General features: G+C 41.7%; 1 protein-coding gene and 1 pseudogene across 1 annotated transcript in view; both read left to right on the top strand.

Annotated features, from left to right (window-relative positions):
- Positions 1–6,000, top strand: part of LOC114566296 (basic proline-rich protein-like) — a 173,326-nt pseudogene that overhangs the window by 153,281 nt on the left and 14,045 nt on the right.
- LOC114566763 (uncharacterized) overlaps positions 1–6,000 on the top strand; it is a 94,001-nt gene that overhangs the window by 56,635 nt on the left and 31,366 nt on the right. The window lies entirely within an intron of this gene.

Raw genomic sequence — 6,000 nt, forward strand, 5'->3', positions numbered from 1 at the left:
TCAGCTGGAGTCCGATTTACTACGGCAACACTGTTGACTGCATCAGTGATCTCTTTCCATTCCTCATTCTTTCTCCAGCCTTTAATACCAGTTTTCAGGCTGCCGAATAGTCCACACGTTAGTGCAAATGAACCGGAGATATCAGGGTTTCAATCTCCACCTCTGAAAAGTTCCGCTTCTCAGCCGGATTACGTCTCGCCACGTCAGAATTGTAGGGCGAGGGCCTCAAAACCCAGAATATATTGGGGCGTGATATTTAAATGACGATCGTTTCCAGCCGCCGCATTTATCAATGTACGACCATTCTTACGCTCGGATTGGTGTGATACGAACTTTTCATGAATCCCACGTGAAGCCTGTCGTAAGATGATTTCTGCGCTCATATCTGCGCTGGTTTCTACGTTAGGTTGATAAATGAGGGCCAATGTTACCAACGTTGTATCGCTGACGGACGGTGTTTCCGCACGGAGCATTATTACTGTCGCACAGACGCGGCTCAGTCTGCTGCTGGCGACACATGCCAGAGCGTAAATAGCGAGGGGCTAAGAGAAGAGACCGGCTGGAGAAAACGACAGAAAGTGTCCAAAGTTTGGAATCAGTTCAAACGTAATTAAAACGAAAACTCTGTACAGTGTGTCTACTGCAAAATCAAACTAGCTTACCACAATAATAGCATGACGTCTAACTTAACCCTCCATTCCACGAAGCGGACCGACTAAAGTAAATCACAGAGTCGTATGGACGATGAAACTATACCAAACACAACAACTACCAAAAACAAAGACAAGAAAATACGTAGTGGTGACCACGATCTGATGAGCCGACGCGTTGACTATCCCTTCAGAAAAACAGCTGATTGTCCGCATCTCTCTGATCGCTGATCAACGACCTAATAGTATAAGTGTAACAGAGCTGTGTGACATTATAATCAAATATATAAATGAAAATAGGTTGAGTGTAACTAATATTTACATATAGGCTTACTGTAAATCAGTCTCAAGTTGAAACTTGTAGTTCTGAAAGTTAAGTTGCACAACTTAATGTAATGTTTGTGTATGTTTGATGTATGCCTTAGTTTGAGGTTGATATCATTTGAAAAAAAAATCTTTAAAAACAATGTAATATGGCACTTAAATGCACTTAATGTTTAGTTTTTTGAGAGATGATATTGTAAGCAATGTAGGCAATACAAATGTTGCTTTTTCCAAAAATATTGCTTTTTTCCCTAGTTTGGGTTGTTTAAAAACGCAAAAAAAAATTATCTGATTAATCGATCGATAAAGTGCTACATTAATCGATTACAAAAAGAAGAGAGAGTATTGACCCATCCACCAAATTAAAAGGGGTCACTCAGGGAAGAGAATCAGTGTGTGTGCGTGTGTGTGTATATGCATGTGTGCACTGTGTGTGTGTGTGTGTGTGTGTGTGTGTGTGTGTGTGTGTGTGTGTGTGTGTTTGTGTGTGTGTGTGTTCCAAATTCCACAAATATCCTCCCACTCTTCTCAGCCTCCGGCTGCTGCCTAGGGTTGGGTACTGAAACCCGGCTCCACTATGGTACCGGTTCCTACGCAAACGGTAGTATTCGGACCGGATTAGAACGCAAATTTCGGTTCGACTGAAATATTTTCCCTCTGTCGCTCCGGACAGCGGCAGACTCGTTTGTCTTTCTCCCTTTTCTGCCGTGTGGCGCACATGCCCGCTCGCGGTGTGAAGCGCGTGTCCGCGCTATTCTTAGACATGCACTCTACGATCTGCTGATAGACGGCTTCATGTACACGCTCTGAAACGGAGGTAAAAGTATCACACCTAGTGTTAGGTTTCAAAAAGTTAAAGCCAGGCTGTTTGGAAAACAATGTTTAATGGGGCCTGCAGCTAAATTTAATCAAGTAACTACACTAATCAGCATTTGACTGCCTCACCCAAAACCTAGCTTCTAAAGAATGAATCAGATCTGACATTTAGCATATGAAGAAGACTCATTGTCCCCACAGGAAAGGTAACTATTGTTTCTGCTTTTGGGGAGCCACTCCCTGCAGGACCAGACGTGATTAGAACAAAGGAAATGCAAACTCTGTAAACTTGAACAGAATCGGCACTACCATGTGAAACGACCTTTGTCTGTGACCTGGAGTAAACCTAAAATCAGAGGTGTGTCTTTAACCTGGGACAGTTTCCATTCAGGGAAACACCCACAATTCCAAGGGATATAATTCTGATCCTGAGTAAGATTCGGGACTACAGCCTGTGACCCCACAAGGGGAAGCTGCTGCAGTCGGCTGTTTACAGTGTATTTGTTTGGTCATGTCGCATGGCTGCTAACTGTGACCCGACAGGGGAGGCATGTTTTGCAGTCTGCTGCTGGCAGTGTTTTATGTTTTATGTTTTATGTTTGATTGTGTTTTGACTGTTGTTTTCATGTTGTTTTATTAAACCTCTTGCTTAACTTTCAATTCGACCCCAGCCTCTCCTCCTTCCTCCAGAAATCGAAGAACACGTCTTTTAGATATTTCTTAACACTAGCTACCGTAAATGTAGGCTACTTTTAAAATTTCATATTTTCCTCTGGGCCCACCAAAACGGACGTAAAAGCATATTAACCATTCACTGACTGCACGTGATCGCTAGTAAACATTGCACTTACTCTGCTAGTCTATCGTTTAGGACAGGATCATGTAGCCTGGTGGTGGGTTAGGGGTCTGCCCTTTTAAACTCCTACCTGTGTGTGTACAGACCTCTTGGACACCGTCCAAGAGAGTTTTCTCCTGTGCAGGACATGCCATAAGTCAGGAGAGGTGTCCTATCTCGCCAGAGAAGGCAAATATGGTCATTTTTCTGCTAAAGAACTGTTAAAGTTTGAAGCTGGTTGGCATACCAACTCAACATTTATTTTGTTGTTACTTGTTAATAGTGTAACTGTTATTTGTTAAATTATTGTAGTTATGTGTTGGGTGACTTAGGTTTAGTTATTATATTTAAACGTTAATATATAGTTAAATTAAAATAATTTTCAATTTAAAAAAAAAACTCCATAAAAAGCCTTTCTTTTATGTCATTTTTCAGTTTTTCAAGATTCGGTTTAAGAATCGTTTAGGAATTGGAATCGTTTTAAAAGTACCGGTTCGAATCGTAAAAATCCAAACGGTACCCAACCCTACTGCTGCCACTCAGCAGTTAGGTGACTTTTCTAATAATTTGATCTCAGTCGGATGGGGGCTAGAGAAGTTGCAAGTAATATTGAGTTCTCCACCTGCTTTGTCTGACAGAAGGGTGTAACTTTGGGTTTTACATTGAGAACTCCAACTATGTAGAGAGGTCCAGGAACATGTCACCTGCTTGACTGAAATTCTGTTTCCTTAAACTTCTGGCTCTGTGCCAGCTTCTTCTTACAGATATGTAAGGAAATTATCGGTAGATGGTTTCCTCGTACTCTTGGCTCTGTGCCTCAAGTGTCAAACATTAAATACAGTTGACTTAATAAAACATGACAACAATGTTTTTAAACAATGTTATGACAATTGATTGATTAATTCTATTGAATCGGTGTATTCAGATTTATACCAAATTATCATTCCTCCTGATTCTCTCCGATGAGTGACTCATTTTAATATGGTGGGTGGGTCAATAATTTAAATAAAAGGAGCCACTCAGGGGAGAGAATCAGGAGGAATGATAATTTAGTATAAATCTGAATATACCGATTCAATAGAATTAATCAAAAGAGGTGATTTTTATATCAGCTGACAAAGACATATTCATCTGCCCCACATACATTCAGACTGAAGGTTGTCATGAGATTGTTGTTGTGTTTTAAAAGTCAACTCATTCCCCAAAACACAAAACTTGATTAAGTGTTTGTAAGAAGAAGCAGGCACAGAGCCAGAAGTATAAGGAAACAGAAGGGACTTCTCTACATAATTGGAGATCTCAATGTTAAACCCAAAGTTACCCCCTTCTGTCAGACAAAGCAGGTGGAGAACTGAATGTGACTTTGCAGCATCTGTCGCCCCCATTGGACCGAGATCAACTCTTAGAAAAGTCACCTAACTGCTGAGTGGCAGAAGCCAGAGTCTGAGAAGAGTGGAAGGATATTTGTGGAATTTGTTTCAACACAATTAAACTTGATATGATTGATATGAGGAACACATCAGATGATGCTGTCGCACGGCAACTCTGAACACACTCTTTACAGGAAATTACACACACACACTCACGCACGCACACACATACACACACACTGAAAAAGAGAGAGAAAAGTGTTCTTCATGGTACGTACATTATATAAAAGTTTAAGAAGAAAATTCAGCGAGTTATAGGTTTTAGCCAGAATGAAGGCTGGAGGCTGAAATGAGTGTGATTTTGTCAAATAGCAATATAATATAAAAGCAGACAAAATAGACTGATGATATGGGACAGATACATCAGAAATGACACAACTAACATTTTTGGATAAAAGTTTAAGGACTTTTATCTTCTTTACAGAAATATTGTGCTATTTACTTTAAATATACAGGAAATCTTTTACACTGTAACTACGTTTATTGAGACTTTTGTTTGCTCAAATCAAATAATTCTCTCAGTGATAATAAGGTATCATTTCATTACATTTAGGACTCAGACACATTATGAAACACACTTTTTTCATTAGTCTTCAGACCATATATATATAATAAAGTCAAAGCAGGAACAGCAGATATCGCCCCCATCCGCCTCCATCGTCACCGCAGCCTCCGCTGCCCCCTCCACCAACGCCACTACTCATCTTGATAGATGGATGGATGGATAGATGGATGGGTGGATGGATGATGGATAGATGGATGGGTGGATAGATGGATGGGTGGATGGATGATGGATAGATGGATGGGTGGATAGATGGATGGGTGGATGGATGATGGATAGATGGATGGGTGGATGGATGGATAGATAGATGGATGGATAAGTTATCATTTTCAGACACAATGTCATTACACTCAGGACTGAGACACCTTTGGACACACTCATATTTTTTATTAGTCTTTAATACAGCAGCTAATAATATTTATAATTATCATATTGTTACACTCAGGACTGAGACACATTGTGACACACTGTTTTTATTAGCCTTTAAAACAGCAGCTGAATAAATTGAGAAAGCAGGGGCAGCAGATGTAATCACCTCCGTTGCTCCCTCCTCCTCCTCCCCCCCTCCTCCCCCCCCCCCCCCCCCCCCCCCCCCCCTCCACCCCTCCTCCCCTCCTCCCCCTCCTCCGCCTCCTCCCCCTCCTCCGCCTCCTCCGCCTCCTCCCCCTCCTCCGCCTCCTCCGCCGCCGTAACGGCCGCCCCCACCGCCGCCGCCGCCACTACTCATCTTGATGGATGGATGGGTGGATGGATGGATAGATCAATGGATGGATGGGTGGATGGATGGATGTGTAGATAGATGGATGGATGGGTGGATGGATGGGTGGATGGATGGATGGATGGATAGATCGATGGATGGATAGATGGATGGATGGATAGATCAATGGATGGATGGGTGGATGGATGGATGGATGGATGTGTAGATAGATGGATGGATGGATGGATGGATGGATCTGTAGATAGATGGATGGATGGATGGATGGATCTGAGAGAGGAAAGCAGAAATAGTTATCATATATTATGGAGTAAAATTAATCTATGTTTGTTTCTATATTCTATAACAGGTTCAGGTTATTTGTACCCGTGTGTCTTCTACCGGAGCAGAAACCTCCGTTAGCTCGGGGTCAGTCTACCTCGGAGGGTTTAGACTTTATGGATCAGAATCTAATCTGATGTTCTGTTTTGAGTGGTTTAATAAACCAGTTAATGAGAGAACTTTACTCTCCTCTCTGACACGTAAAATCACTGTGACCATATGTTTACAGAGCTGTGATTGGCTGGATCTCTGAAGCCAAAGTTACACAGCGCACCACAGAGCAGCGTCTGAAACAAGTTCACCTGTTATTATTTTAAGAGATATGTTTTGTTGAAAGTCACAACAGA

The sequence above is a fragment of the Perca flavescens genome, chromosome 13 (genome assembly GCF_004354835.1).
Source record: "Perca flavescens isolate YP-PL-M2 chromosome 13, PFLA_1.0, whole genome shotgun sequence".
Lineage (NCBI taxonomy): Eukaryota > Metazoa > Chordata > Actinopteri > Perciformes > Percidae > Perca > Perca flavescens.